Here is a 16,545-nt window from a genome sequence, read left to right as displayed (position 1 = left end):
CTATCTCTGTGACACAAGAAGGCTACCATGTTAATTTTCGAAATCAATAAGTTGGTAGATTATTAAATCAGTGATTTTGTCTTCGAAGTCATTCTGTAACACCCAAATAGATATACAAAATTTGCTGTTTATATGTAATTATAGACAATTTAATTTCTTTATCTGCAATGTAAATCTATTTCTTAATTAACACGAAGGGTATACTTCACCCTGATTTACTTTTCCCTTTAGGTTTTCCTCTCTCCCCTTCCTTTTAACCTTTAACTGCCGGCTTCTTGACCAATCCCCCGTAGTGGGTAAGTGCCACAAGTGAGGAGCAAGCAAGCAAGCAAGCAAGCAAGCAAGCAAGCAAGCAAGCAAGCAAGCTTCTTGACTGTTTCTGTCCTTTACAATGGAGCAGTCTTCAACGAACCTACCTTAAGGCGTTCCAGCCTTAAGTGTGCCCTCACCTTTCTTCGGTATGCCGGGTCCCTCCGCCCCAGGAACGCCGTCCGCGGTACCTCGGTTAGGGAGCCCGCCAGCCTACCACCCTCGCAAGTACCCACCTAACCTTCCAGGGACGGTGTCCAAGCTTCCTCGGCGGCCCTATGGCAGGACTGTACTGGCAACCTTGTCCAAGCCATCGACCAGCTGACACAACAGCTCCAGGTTATGACAAGCGCCTTCGCATCCGTCGGCGGTTGCGTCCTGCCTGGGAACGAAGTCCACGCTTCCCTTGGCGAGGATATCCTCCCAGACATTAATTGGACCTCCAAGCCACCAAGGTACGCCATCGATGCTTCTTTGGGGATAGAAGTGGCTGCCGCGACTACAACAATGACCGCACTGTCCGTGAACACCGCCCCTGGTCCCTCGGGCAGCTGGACAGGCAGCCTGAGGCAGATGAGGAGCTGCGACTTGCAGCAGCTGGCTTTCGTGGAAACACCACAGTTTCGCGGCTTTCATCCAAACGCAATAGTGTTGTTGTAAAGAGGCTACGCGATCCCCCGCATAAGATGCGTCGCAAAAGTTCGGCACTGTCCACAAGTATGAACACCGTGGTTGGTATATGGAAATGGTTCCGCTAGATACTGCTACAATTTTCCGACCTGCACGAGGACAAGGATCACTAGCTGCACGTACTCAGTTTATGATAATATTTTTGAAGTGTCTATGAGTGATCGATGGGAATCAGTATGATTGTCATTGGACATTGTCCATGCGGGTGACATGTCCGTCAAAAGTTGCTTTGATATGCACTGTTCATGAACGTGTTTTGAATGCCCATTGCCATTTATATATATATATATATATATATTCATTGCGCTTAGCGTGTCAAAGTATAGGGTATGAGACACGCATGGTGAGAAGCTTGCGAATAATTTTGATCCCCTGAAATTCTTTCTCTTGCAACATAATGCAATGGTACAACGAGGCTATTCGCATTCCTTACTCATTGGAAGGAGCCTGGCGCGGCGTGTCATTGAACGTGGCACGTCATGTTGTCTGCCCCACCGTAATTCGACGGGCTTGCAGCTAGGCATATGTACAAAGATATAGCAGAAGCTATCGTTAAGCCAGGTTACTCAATCCTTCAAATCTGATGAGAGGTCTAGGGATACAATGAACGAGACACCGTAGAGAAGAAAGAATATTCGAGCCATGCTGGCAAATTACCCTTCTACAATACGAAGAGGCTTGGTGTGCTGCAGCAAATATGCAAAAACCAAAAGGCGGGTTGTGACGCCGCCTTTGACAGCGTATGTTGACATCATCAATTTTGACAGTGTCGGCTTGAACTCCGTTAGTTTATTATGGCTAAGGGTGAATGAACTAGTGCTATTCGAAAGGAGCCAAAAAATGAATTTAGGAAGTTTTATGAAGCTTTACAGAGGCCACAACGGCCCAAAATCCAAACCATGCTTGCAAATCTATAACGTCACGCTGAGGTACCGGCTCTGGAGTTTCGATGCGAAATAAAAAAAAAATGGTACTTTGACCTTCACTTTCACCTTTAATAATAACTCCATTGCCGCAGAATCAAAGAAGATTGAGCTTTAAAAGAATACTTCCTCAGTATAAAGTTCTTTATTTATTCTGTTTAATGTCCCTTAAATGGCCCCTTCATAGTAGATCCTATCAGGTTTAAACGTTCATCCATGTTGACCAACTCATAGAGAACCTGCAGCATTTGATTTTGTTCCTAAAATTAAACAAGATTGAAATAAAAATTAGCTAAATAGGAAACTAAGCTATGTATACACATTCCATAAGGTGACATTGTGGATTGGCATGTATTTGAGCCCTTGTATGCTAAAGCAAAAAAAAAGAAAGGAAAACTTAAGTAAATGTGAGGGGTACCAGCACTACCAGAGGTACCGCCGGTTAGAAACCAAATAAAAAGAAAATGAATAGGGATAGAAAACTCGAAAGGAAAGTTAGCGAGAAAGTCTGTCGTATATTAAAGAAAAACACCGAGGTGTAGCCGGAATACAAGAGGAGAAACTAAAAAGTTGAGGAGCCGTAGGCTAGCGGTTGTTCAATACATTTATATAGGAATGAATTGCAGACAATCCTGATGCTGGACGTATTTCTTAACGAAGGCCGCCGGCCAATTGCAAAGAGCAGTTACGAAAGAAAAGCTTTGTGGATTCAGCCTCCTTATTCCGTACCAAATCGATGCAGCCGCTGTGTGTCTCAACTTGCGGCGGGCCAATGTAATGTGACATGGTCGCGTAGTGGCAAACACACTGCGAAGGTAAGGCGAGATTATCAGCTACGAGAGGAACAGTTTGAGGGTGAGCTTGAGTCCTAAGCCGGCTATCAGAGTACAGGAACCGAGTGAATGAGCGTGAGAGGGCACCAAATATTCGTCTTCTTTCTCCCCCGGGTCTTCGCGTGCGCGCTGTAACAAAATACAAAAGGTATTATCTAGATGGCTCTTTTTTTTTATTTAGTACCTACTGCACAGGAATCCCAGCCGTCTGTCACATGCTGTCACGCATTTCTCGTTACATTTCATGCGAACTGTTGGCCGGATAAACAGAGGCTGTCTTGGGCCTTGTGCCGTACCAATCCAAACTCTCCGTCACTCCTTCCAGGATCCGCGTGCTCATGAATAATGGACGTAAGGAACAGCGAAATGAGTTTCAGGGAGTAGAGAAGGCGCTCTATCGCGCCGTTTTTCGCTCAGGAAGCCGCCACAGCCGTTGTAGATTTACTGGCAAGATTCCTTGAAGCAGAGTAGTACAGAGCATGACTGGCAGTGCGTATGCGAGGCAGCGTTTCTGCTAGCTTTAAAAAAAATGTGGCCTTACGATATGTTTTTCGAAATATTGCTTATTCAGGAAGAGCAGCCTCGAGGAAGGAAGGCAGCGGTTGCAACAACATGTTTTCTGTTGTTCATTCGCCACACGCAGCACCATATTTTTTTTATTATAGAGTTTCAGGACATAGCGTGCCCATGTGGCTTAGTGTACACAACTATCCAAACGCCACTTGCATCTTTCGGGCTTCTTTCTTTTTCGCATTCTTTTGTAACGCAGCGCTGATAGCGCCCCTGCATATCGGGATGCCTATTCCTAATATTCCGTCTCTTCTTCAGGGCTAGAAGAGGAGAGGGAATGTTAGGAATAGGCAGCTCAATATGCAGGGACGCTATCAGTGCAGCGTTACAAAAGAATGCGAAAAAACAGCAGCAACAACAACCATTGGACAAATAAAATTTATTCCTATCCTATGCTCTCCTCTTCGTATCGGCCTTGCCCATTAAAGTGCGCGTAGTGGTGTGGGCGTTAAACATATCAAATGAAGTGAGGGTGATGCAGATTGACGGAAGTCGGAGGAAACACCATCGTGAACAAAACATGCATAGCTATTTCGTAAGTACATTTCGTGCTATTGTTCGCGGCCGCCTGCTCTTCATCGTAGCTCAAAGTTTTCTAGACAAGAGACTGTCTGACTATACACTTGTTTCTTTACATGTTCCCGAGTATTCTGTTTGTTCAGGATGCCTCTCGTAGCGGGCGCCCAAAACAAAACTGTACATAAATTCAGAGAGTTGTCTCCCAATGCGTAGCATCCTTTAGCGCGGCTTGTACTTTTTTTTTTCTACAGCAGAGCTGTATATGACTAGGATTCCTGGATTTCTTCGTCTCCTCACCCGAAAACTGAACCAAGCACAGTGGGAAGCGCGCCCACCACGTGCGCCGATGAGTTCCTTACAGCGCCACCAGATGGCGTCCGCCTCCGCGCATCCAAAGGTTTGAAATTTAGTGTTAGAAAATCAGGTGTTATGGTATTCAATGAAAACAGTGAACAGACAGTGGAGATACAGGGCCAAGAAATACCTCGGGTAACAGAATATAAATACCTTGGTATATGGATAAACGAAGGCAATGGATATATGGAAACACAGGAAAAAACCATAACAGTCAAGGGGAAGAGAAATGCAGCCATAATGAAGCACAGAGCGCTATGGGGATACTATAGGTACGAGGTCCTCCGAGGGATGTGGAAAGGAGTAATGGTTCCAGGACTTACTTTTGGAAATGCGGTTGTTTGCTTTAAATCAGGGGTACAATCAGGGCTCGACGGAAACCAAAGGTCAGTGGGTCGCCTCGCATTGGGCGCTCACGGGAAGACCACAAATGAAGCTGTGCAGGGGGATATGGGCTGGACTAGTTTTGAAGTAAGGGAAGCTCGCAGCAAAATTGAGTATGAAGAACGGCTGAGAAATATGGAAGAAAGTAAATGGGCTGGGAGAGTGTTCAGGTACCTGTACAGGCAAAACATTGATTCACAGTGGAGGAAAAGAACTAGGAAGCTTACCAGCAAGTATGCGGCCTGTGGGGTGGGCAACACAGCAACAAAGAAGGTCAAGCGGAAAGTCAGAGAGGCTGAATTAATCTCATTGGTGGCGGCAATGGAAAAGAAACCTGCCATGAGTAACTACTTAAGAGGAAGAAACGAAATCAGGAAAGAAACCATTTATGATAACTCAAAGGGAAGCTCATTACTTTCGAAGCGAGATCGGGATGCCTTAGAACACGCACCTATAAAGCGAGCTATAAGAAGGAAGAAGAAGCATGTGCTTGCTGCGGTAAAGCTAGGGAAACGACGGAGCATATTTTATTAGAATGTGAAGACGTCTACCCAGCGGTCGATTTGGGCACCACTGGTCTCCTTGAAGCCCTTGGGTTCAGCGGGAGCAGTGGTAAAGCAAACAGGTCCGCAATAGACATTAGTAAGAGGCGATTGGAGGATTGCTGGAAGAAAAGTAGGGAAACGACAAAAGACGGAGACGTACAAAAACACAGTTCGCAATAGGGGATCAGCAAATTTGGACGTGGTAGTTCATAGTGTTTTTTTTTCTTTTCCTTTTTCATTGGTTAACCTAGGTAGGATATTAGGCAGTATAGTAGCAAGAGCTTCGTGGCGCAACCCACCGCCCCGTTCCAAAGGGGACGCTCATAACATCCATCCATCCATCCATCCATCCATCCATCCATCCATCCATCCATCCATCCATCCATCCATCCATCCATCCATCCATCCATCCATCCATCCATCCATCCATCCATCCATCCATCCATCCATCCATCCATCCATCCATCCATCCATCCATCCAAAAGAACTAAGAAGCTTACCAGCAAGTATGCGGCCTGTTTGCTGGGCAACACAGCAACAAAGAAGGTCAAGCGGAAAGTCAGAGAGGCTGAAATAGTCTCATGGGTGGCGGCAATGGAAAATAAACCTGCCATGAGTAACTACTTAAGAGGAAAAAATAAAATCAGGAAAGAAACCACTTGTGATAACTCAAAGGGAAGCTCATTAGATTTCGAAGCGAGATCGGGATACCTTAGAACACGCACCTATAAAGCGAGATATAAGAAGGAAGAAGAAGCATGTGCTTGCTGCGGTAAAGCTAGGGAAACGATGGAGCATGTTTTATTAGAATGTGAAGACGTCTACCCAGCGGTTGATTTAGGCACCACTGGCTTCCTTGAAGCCCTTGGGTTCAGCGGGAGCAGTGGTAAAGCAAACATGTCCGTAATAGGCATTAGTAAGAGGCGATTGGAGGATTGGTGGAAGTAGGGAAACGACAAAAGACGGAGACGTACAGAAGCACAGTTAGCAATAGGGGAACAGAAAATTTGGGTGTGAGAGTTCATAGTGTTTATTTTTTATTTTTTTATTTTTTTATTGTTTCACTTAGGTAGGACATTAAGCAGTATAATAGCAAGAGCTTGGTGGCGCAACCCACCACCCCGTTCCAAAGGGGACGCTCATAACATCCATCCACATCCATCCAACCATCCATCCGCGTTACGGGTTATGAGTTAACCAAAGAAGGTGGTTGGCTTTGGGAGCCCACGGCAAAACCACAGATGAGGCAGTGCAAGGTCACATGGGTTGGACCTTGTTTGAGGTCAAGGAAGCGCAAAGCAAAATTAGTTTCAAAGAAACATTCATTAACACGAATCAAAATAAATGGGTGGCTAACGTGCGCAATTGTCCGTACCTGAAAAGCGTGGGCGCAGACTGGAGGAAGTACCGAAGTACCGGGTAATTGAAAATGTAAGTGGAAAATTTGGAGTCATCAAAAAAGAGAGAGAAACAGACGGTGAATTGAATGCAAGGAATGGAAATAAAAAAGAAGACCATGGAGATTTGCAAGAATGGGGCGAAAGAAATTAGAAGGCAGAATTGGTACGATAACTTGAAGGGAATTGCATTGCTATTTGAGGCTTGAGCTGGTTGCCTAAGGACGAAAACATACCGAAGCAAATATTCACAACTATATGAGGCATCTCTATGCTGTAGCGAAAATCCGGACACCATTCCGCACATCCTAATGGATTGCGGCGAAACCCGTAGGTAACGTGCACCGTTTAGAAGCACCTGGATTTAAAGTGAGTGGAACCATCAATCAGTCAGCAGTAGGGGTAAGCAAGAGAGGTAAACGACTCTATCGGTGAAAAAAAAAATCTGGGAAGAGATTTATACGACCAGATCCGTAATAGGCTTAGGTGCCAGTAGCAGGTAGATAATTTTTGAGGAAGAAAGAAAGAATTAAAGGATGCTAACGATATTTTTAAAAATGCGAGAAGAAAAAGCACGTATGGTAACCTGAGTGACTCAAACAGGCTAGGTGACTATTTCCCACCACCCTGTTTCGAAAGGGACGCTAACAAGTAATCACCCCCGCGGCAGCAGTGACACCAGCCATGAAGGGAAAAAAAAAGACAGAGTGGTTGCCTTCGCACTTAGCGTTCGCCGCAACTGTTTTCCGGCAAAAATTACGATTGCATAAGCTTTGGTTGCGGGGAAGCGGCAACTGTAGCATACGAAGCAAGGAGTGACGTAACTACACTTTCATATGTAAAAATAGAAGGACCCGCCTAGCAATTCATTTCATTTGTGTTGTGACAGCGCTATGGAAAGGCCTCGCAAAGTTAGGACTCCCGAAGAGCAACATGAACACGATGAGCGGTGACGGGAACAGCTGCGTCAAAATGCACAACGGCGCATTGCTCACGCTAGGCAGGACGCAGCTGTTCCTGCGCAAAGCAAGCCACGCTCAATTAGGACGCCTGAAGACAAGCGCGAATACGCTGAGCCACAAAAGGAGCAGCAACTCAATGTGCACAACGACGTCGTGCTCAGGTTCGGCAGGACCCAGTTCAAGGCTACGTCACATTGGTCTATCGGATCAGGTGATACCGCTGCTTTGCTGGTCAATCACGTTCACAGCGTGGATTGGAGCAAATTCGTCTTTCCCTATATTTTAGCCTAGTTTGTGCTTTGCTTTCCCTTTAGGCCCACCCCAAATTTCAAGTTGGCCCAAATTTAGGTTGACCCACACTAAATTTCAAGCTGGCCCACTCCCGAAGTCAGATTGGCCCACCCCCATATAACCCCCATGTTTAGTTTGGCCCCCTCTCATATCACTAAATTTAGGTTGGCCTCCTCTATATCACCCCAAATTTAGATTGGCCCACTCCCAAATTCAACTTCACCCACCCCAAAAAAGAAAGAAAAGGAGAGCATTGACCCTGAGGTAATGTTAACCGCGATTGAAGCTCGCTACAGGAACTGAAATTGTCGGTGGCAATACGGAATATCTGCGCTGCAACCACAACCTCGCGTATTTTCCATCGAGCCCTATGTATTCCTTTGAGAGATGTGTCTGGCTATTTGCGTTACGGACCCGATTTTGCTTGCGAAATTGCTGGGATTCTCGCCTAAGAGTGCTACGTGTTGAAATGTCTACGCGTGCCCGACGACGCCCGCTCAGATTGCGGGCGCGGGCTCACGCACACGTACGCAGTGCCAGCATGGACGCTTCACACATACGCAAGGAAGCAGAAAAAGAACAACGCAAGCGTTTGTGTTGTTTCCTGTCAAGTCCGCGCGCATTTTTTTTTTTACCTTTTAGATTTAGTTTTAGCTTTTTTCGTTTCTAGGTGCACGACCGAGGCCAATCAATGATGCGACCTATATTTTTTCTTCGCCGGCATCACGCTGAGAATGGTGAACGTCAGTGCTCGGCGCACTGAGGTCGTCCCCCGAAATGTGAGGCTCATTTCAACCAAAGCAACACTTGGTTGCTTTGGTTGCTTTGGTCTTGGGCTTGCACTACCAGTCCGAGTGGAAGAGGGCAATGAGAAGTACTAGTGGGACCCGTAATGGTGCCCGTAATGGTACCCTAGTGATAAAGTTGGACGTGCCAAAAGACTAACCGTAGAGCCTGTTTCCCGTTTCGCTTCTGATGTAATTGGCTGTGAGGGCCACCTTTCAAAGGTCATGGATCTTACCGTGGGCTCGATAAATAAAGAAGAAAGAATGGCATTGACCCTGAGGTGATGTTACCCGTAATTGAAGCTTGCTACTAAGACCATATACACACACACACACACACACACACACAGACACACACACACACACACACACACACACACACACACACACACACACACACACACACACACACACACACACACACACATATATATATATATGGTGTCCCAGCTAACATGGACCAAGAATTCTTAAAGAACGATGCGTTCTTGAGAGCCGAAATTGCGTGGATGTTGGTAGCGTGTATCTAAACTTACAGTACCATTTATTTGCCCGTCTTTTTTTGAGTAATAATCCGAGATAGATTATTTCACTCTTTAAATATAACTTGAAATGTTCGGGCGTCAATAGGAAAGTTGTGGAACTCCACAAATATTGCCCAACCGAGGGAGTTACAACGAGATCGACTTATACCCCTGTCACACGGGAAGATTTAATGTCATTCGAATCTAATGGCATTCCATGCATCGAATGCCAATCGGTCTCTTGGGGTGCTACACAGTAAAATATAATGGCATTCGCAAATGATAGCAATTACGACCTGGAACAAAATTTGTGAAATTCAAAAAAATCTTGTGCTTATTAAACGCGTTTAAGAACTGTTGCGAGTATTTTCAAAACGGACGAAAACATTTTGACACCAATTATCCACAACTAAAAGCACTTTGATCATCACAAGCCAAGGCACAACTAAAGCCAAGCGCAAATCCGGTAAGTGTAAGCCAGCAATACGACGAACCGCGGCGACAGACTCCTGATGCAAAGAGTAATAGCGCTTGAGTACAGCCCGTGGTGAAGATATCATCGCGGCAAAAATAATTACTCCTTTTTATAAGTCTAAAAAATATCACATGTATATATATATATATATATATATATATATATATATATATATATATATATATATATATATATATATATATATATATATATATATATATATATATATATATATCCCTGTTTCTCTGACAAAATTAGAAAATTGGCACATGAGTTGAAAGTAGTGATAAAGCAAGCAAAACATACGTACATGAACGTCACACTTAGCAACTTCATCAAGACGGCTCCTCAAAAATTTTGGAGATATTTTAACGCGAACGTGCATAAGCAAAGCAATTTGCCGCAGAAGGATGCTTTCCAAAGAGCAAATCAGTTTAATAACTTTTTTAAATCCGTTTTTACACAAGACAACGGAATTTCACCAGATTTAAACCATCAGCCGAGGGGAACCGGCGACATACTTGGTGATATAGAGATAACAGAATCAGGTATACTTTCACTGCTGCTTAACATCGACATTAAAAAATCTTGTGGCCAAGATGGGATCCCCAATACTTTCCTCAAGAGATACGCAGAATGGGTCTCTAAATACCTCTTACTTATCTTTAAAAAATCTCTAGAATCGTCTGACGTGCCCAAAGACTGGAAAATAGCAAAGATTGTCCCGATTCTCAAATCAGGTGACGCAACAAGCCCATCAAATTATAGACCGATTTCGCTAACCTGCACATCTTGCAAAATTCTCGAACACATCATACTAAAACACATCGTAACCTTTGCGGAAGATAATAACTTGCTTAGCATCAACCAACATGGTTTCAGAAAAGGACTGTCTACTGTTACGCAACTGACACAAACTGTGCATGATCTCGCTCTAACAATTGATAACCGCGGGCAGACTGACATAATATTCTTAGATCTATCGAAGGCCTTCGACCGGGTATCCCATCCTAAACTCCTGGGCAAACTACAACACATTCTCGGATCTGGCAGCATAATAAACTGGATAAAAGCCTATCTTGCAGGTCGGCAACAGTACGTAGAAATCGAAAGTCAGCAATCTGATTGGGTAGAAGTGTCATCCGGAGTACCACAAGGAACAGTCTTAGCACCAATTCTTTTTTTACTATACATCAATGACATGGCAGATAACATAAAATCAACGATGCGCATGTTTGCAGATGACTGCATTATACATAGGGAGATTAGGAACCATAATGATCAAGTAATACTAAATCACGAGCTTGCGCAAGTAGCAAATTGGTGTCAGGCATGGCAAATGAAGATTAATTTAGACAAGACTGTTTTTATGAGAGTAAGCCGAAAAAGAACCCCACTAGAATTCACCTACACGATCGAACAGCAAAAATTAAAGATAATCGATGATTATAAATATTTGGGCATTGTCCTATCATCTGATATGAAATGGGACAAGCATGTGTCACACATATCTTCTAAGGCATTTACAACACTTTGTTCGCTTAAACGCTCTTTAAAATCTGCCTCACCAGACACTAAGATGCTAGCCTACACCTCATTCGTTCGTCCTATACTAGAATATGGTATTACCTGCTGGTCTCCACATACCAAACAGTGCATAAAACGCCTAGAAACAATACAGAGAAAAGCCATCAGATTCATTTATAATAGGTACAACCGTAATGATTCTCCGACAGAACTCCTTGATAAAGCTTGTCTCCCGACTATTTACAAGCGTGCGAAATACTTACGTCTCAAGTTTCTGTTCCACCTCCTTAACGGAGTCTACAAATTAAACAGTGGTGCATATGTATCTTTCACTGAACAGCGAAACACTAGAACTAAACATCATAAACATTTAATTGAATACAGGTTCCACACAGACACATTCAGGTATTCTTTCTTTCCCCAGACAATCAGAGACTGGAATTCATTGCCTAGTGATATCATAATTTGCTCACCTGACGATTTCCTTCCTATGCTGGAAAAATATGTCTATGAATGCGCATCTTGATTTACCAGTATCGCCTGCAGACCCCGCATTTTTGGTTTTGATGTACTTTTTTGTTATTTATCTTATGCTTCTGTATTTCTGTTCCTTAACCTTTAAGGCCTGACTCAGGAAGGTCACACCCTTTGTTGTATTACTCAACTACGTCTACTTGTAAACTACAATACTAACAAGTGTATAAGTTTGTCATTCTTATTTTGATGCAATGTATTTTCCCATGTCCTGCAACAGCCTCAAAATGGAGGCTAGCAGTATGTATGAAATAAATAAATAAATAAATAAATATATATATATATATATATATATATATATATATATATATATATATATATATATATATATATATATATATATATATATATATATATATATATATATATTCGATTCAACCGGAAATATCTGCGGCTATGTGAATCTCTCAAGCGTCGCCGCGTTGGTTAAGGGGACATAGGAAATGCGCCAGACGGAAACACCTGATGTCCCGATACCTCGAAATACGGCGCAAGCCCTCTGACGTCCAGGACAACAGTCGCTGATACGTGAGCTGAAAAGGCGAGAAATGAAGTGTAGGACACGACGTATGATATTCTCGAGAAAGTGCAGGTTGCGATGTAAGGCGTACTTCGATCTCGATTTCCTCTGCGAACGCAGAAACTTGCAACGTTCAGATCTACTCACTCCGCGCCAAAGAAACGCGCACACGTCGAACTTGCTTAATTTAGATCCGAAGCGTACACAGAGAGTTCGCGCCATTGTTGGGCAGCGCCAAGCGAGGCTCTTCAGCTTCGTCGTTTTACACCTTAAAGCTGGAGCGAAATGAAATGAAGTTCCCTATATTGCATCGCCTGTCTTCTGTTAGTACCTCAGCACAGTGGTCCTGGATCTTATTTTAGCGTCTTTTAATATGTCTTCACAACACCGGCGAATTGGTTCTACAGAACTCACCCGCCAATGTTGCCTGGTGGTTATGGTATTGGGCTGCTCAGCACGAGGTCACAGTATTACGTTGTGGCCACGGCTGCCGCATTTCTATGGGCGAGAAATGCGAAAACACCCGTGTACTTTGATTTAGGTGTACGTTAAGGAATCTCAGGTGATCCCGATTTCCGAACTCCTCCGCCACGGCATGCCTCATGATCAGATCGTGGTTCTCGCACTTAAAACCCCGCAATTAAATTTTTTTCACAGATCTTTTTACCTTCGTTTCATCAATAACCGGCTCCGCGAGTCCCGAGATTTCTCTTGACGCTCCACACAATCACACCACTGGAGCGGCAGCTTCACGGCATAAGATGTATGCTCGTCTATTTCTCTTTCGTCTCTGTACACTGTAGCCAGGACAATACCGCAGGACTTGTTCAAGGCTTCCTCGTCACCACAGTCGTCCCAAGCTGAGTCGTCGGTCATCCCAATGCGACCAGCGATGGCGTAGTCAGGAAATGGCACACCGGGTCCATTACCCCCTCCCCCCCCTCTCCTCAAAATTTCTGTCTTACTAAATGTCCTTCTCAGCTTCTCTACCCCACCCCCCCTACCCATCCCCAGTCACGGGGTGGCCCACCGCCTCCCCCGAAAAAAATGTCTAGCTACGCTACTGGCAACAAGCAAGAGACTTTGTAAGGGAAGTCGTGTTTGCTCGCGACGGCGGTAGTACTCGTCGATCGCTGACTACGGTCGGAAGAGGCCATTTTGGAACGCCGACCTCGTAGGCCTCGTAACAGAGGGCGATGAATACACTGCTGAAATTCTCAAAAACAATAAACACGCAAAGAAGGCTATAGGGGTAACTGTTTTCAATCGCCCTGGACCTGGTCCTATGCTGTTTGCTGTTATGGCGTGGGGTGATCGGGACCGGCCGTGAACGTATGTGGGTGCCCTCTCGCTCTATATTTTCCTCTTATCTTTACTTGTCCCCCGGCTCCAACCATAGCATAGCGAACCGAATCTTCTGTTCATGTTAACCTCCCCACCTTTCTCGTTTCCGGTTTCTCTCTTTCCGTTTCCAGTTAGGACCTGGCACCGCGAAGGCAAGTTTTCAGCTTCTCTATTAGCTGAGTGCATCCGTGACCATCACCATCCCACGCGCGCACAGCGACATATATATTAGGTAGCTTTAGTACAATGCACAAGATTTAAGCGCATGCAGGCAGCTTACTTTACCACTAACGGTTCCAGCGTCAAGCAGTACTATTCATATGTTCGATACGAGCTTTTCTTTTTTTCTTACAGTATGCGTTCTTTTTTAACTTCTAAATCCAGTTAACTAAAAAAAATGGAGCTGTGAGGACTTTCCGAAACGGGGCCTGTTTTGCGTTCTGGGGTTGTAAGCATGATAAATTAATGCACGGTGAACTTTATCAAAAATCTCGTCCTCCAATGAAGTTGCACTTCACGCTTTCATTTAGAGAACCAGATTTTGTTAGCAACAAGTAGGTACAAACTTGTTTTGCAAGTTGGCGTTTGAAGTGGAAGCAGCTTTATGAAAGCAGCCTGAATAAGGACGACGAAAATTCGCGTTAGTAGCAATATAACACTATCAACAACTGATTCTAGGGAAACTGCGAGTACATGCAAAATTGCCGCGCGACTGGCCGCACGAATCACTTTGCATGTATTCGTGGGCGTCTTTCAAGCTCGGAAAAACACTTTTATGAAGCACATATTGAGCAACCAAAAAACTGTATCGGGAGCTTTTCATGTTGCTGTACAATTTTCTCATTGACACTTTTCATCTAATTATAATATTTGGGAGGTTTGTAATTTATTAGGACTAATTATCGAATTAGGCGGAATGGCAATATATACTCTAAGTATCTCCATGCAACGGCAAGCCATATTATCTTGGTTCAGTCCAGCCATGTGGCCTTTGCATATATTCAAATCTTGGTGCATGATACTTGAGACACCCTGTATATATGTCACACAGATACACTTTTTTTCTACTTTGACACTCCTAATGCTAACACATTAATTACACATCAACCTTTCTCAAGTGCTCAAAGACATATAAAGCAAAGGTAGGGCTCGTATAACGTAAAACTATTCCATTGTGATTTTATTCCAATCTCCTGACGTGAAATTTATGTAACCGCCGACGCAAGCATCGGACGGTGACCCATAGCGTTGCTTGAGCAGACCAATCAGGCGCTATCCCCGTTTATAGGAGGTCACTTTTATTTGATTTCAAAGGGAATAGCACTGCCTATCTCGACAAGTCTTTCTTTGGATTACAAGAGGCCAGGAGTGCACCGAAGTGGCCAATGATTCGATTGGTCTGAGCTAGCGCAGTGAAAGTAGATATCCGGATTAGGAGGGCGGTGCTGGCGTCCGCGATGGGTCCGCTTCCCCTTGTTAGCTTGCGGTGGCTAGTCGAATATCGTGGTGGCATGTAACGGCGTGTTAAGTATGCGACTAAAACGGGTCCTCTGTGAAGAAGAATTGGCAGAGCGATGTCCTACCCGTGCTGAAAGGGCTCAAAAACAATCTGTTGCCACGCATTTCTCTAATATTCCTTCTCTCCGGAAGCTCCGAATAGCAAGTGCCTGAAAGATGGGCGGGCACTCATATTATAATGCATTCTCAACTGGGCAGTCTCCAGCTATCCCGAAATATTTTCAGTTTCTTTTCGGCATATTATAGCATCTTTAGTGCATACTCGTCCCTTTTAAGCGGGGCGTTTTCACGATTTTGTGCCATCGCGTGACATACAGGTGAAGTAAGCGCTGCCTAAAAGTTTTTGACCAGTAGCGGAGGGCTAATGTCGAAGAAAGCGTAGAATTGGAAGTAATTACTGATGCGAAAGCATTCTACGCCACAGGAAGCGGAAAATCCGGCGAGCTTCCGGCGTCAGCATTGGATGGTACCAAGACCCACGTGATCAAGTGGTGGCGTCACGTTCCTGGCGCTGGACCTGCTGCAGCTCGCCGTGCGAAATCCTGCGGTGAACAACCACGGCGTCGGACAAACACGCTGACACACACACAAATAATTGAGTTTGCCGGATTCGAAAATTGAGTTGACCCATGTTCAAAACCGACCTGGTCCACTCCCAAAATTGACCTGTCCCACCTAAGAAATTTGGGCGGCCCGCCCTCAAGATTGACTTTGCCCAAATCGAGCACATAACAAAGTGAAACGTATCCCATGGAAGAAGCACAATGCTTTCGCGTTCGATGCACGTGAGGAGACTGACGTGCCTCTGTAACTCATTTTTCTTTTGTCCGGTGCAATCATGCATAATCAGTGTGTACGTGTCATATAAGATTGGCAGTTTTCGTGGTTTTTGTGATGTCGCGGGGCGTACAGACGTAGTGGGTGTTGCCTGAATATGTTTCTACCAATCGCGGAGGGCTAGTGGCTCAAATTCAATAGAAACAGTTTGGACTACATTTACGTTATAGTGCCCTTCGTTTCTTCAGACTAATTTTGTAGTGTTTTCTGGCGTTAATTGGTCAGCTTCTTCACCAATTCTGTGCAGATGGCATCCATGATATGGCAAATTTCACTTCTCAATATGATCTTTGCCATATCAGCCACGCGTGGGCACGTCTCCATTTGAGGATCCCTGAAATCGAAGTGTTATTGAAGGCCGCCCCAATCCCCTCCGGTTTTGAGGCACTACCGGTGCTGTCACGGCTTGTATTCGCAAACAAAAAAATCTATAGTTACGCCTGAACCTTTTGCGAGAGCAGATGCCAACGAATCATGATGATGCGCATATTATTGCGAGAGCAATCATACCGGCCATCAAGGCGTGTTCATGGCCGGCGCGCAGTGGTCTAGAAGGCGTCTAGAGACGCGCAGTGCTGTTGGTTCCGAAAAAAAAAAAAACGACGAAGCTGATTTGAAGCGCCGTCACACTGCGCCCAATCGGATCTGCCGGAGCCGTGCCAGCTTTCCGGAAGCCGCCGCGTGCTTGAGCAACGCGCGCACAC

At 44.7% G+C, this 16,545-nt stretch overlaps 1 long non-coding RNA gene across 1 annotated transcript; it reads left to right on the top strand.

Moving 5' to 3' along the window:
- The first annotated feature begins 321 nt into the window (after positions 1–321).
- LOC135906435 (uncharacterized) lies at positions 322–16,003 on the top strand. Its single transcript, XR_010565718.1, has 2 exons — positions 322–764; positions 15,429–16,003. It is a non-coding gene; the product is annotated as an uncharacterized lncRNA (long non-coding RNA).
- Positions 16,004–16,545: the final 542 nt, after the last annotated feature.

This window comes from Dermacentor albipictus, chromosome 5 (assembly GCF_038994185.2).
Source record: "Dermacentor albipictus isolate Rhodes 1998 colony chromosome 5, USDA_Dalb.pri_finalv2, whole genome shotgun sequence".
NCBI lineage: Eukaryota > Metazoa > Arthropoda > Arachnida > Ixodida > Ixodidae > Dermacentor > Dermacentor albipictus.
This window is presented reverse-complemented; position numbering and strand designations above follow the sequence as displayed.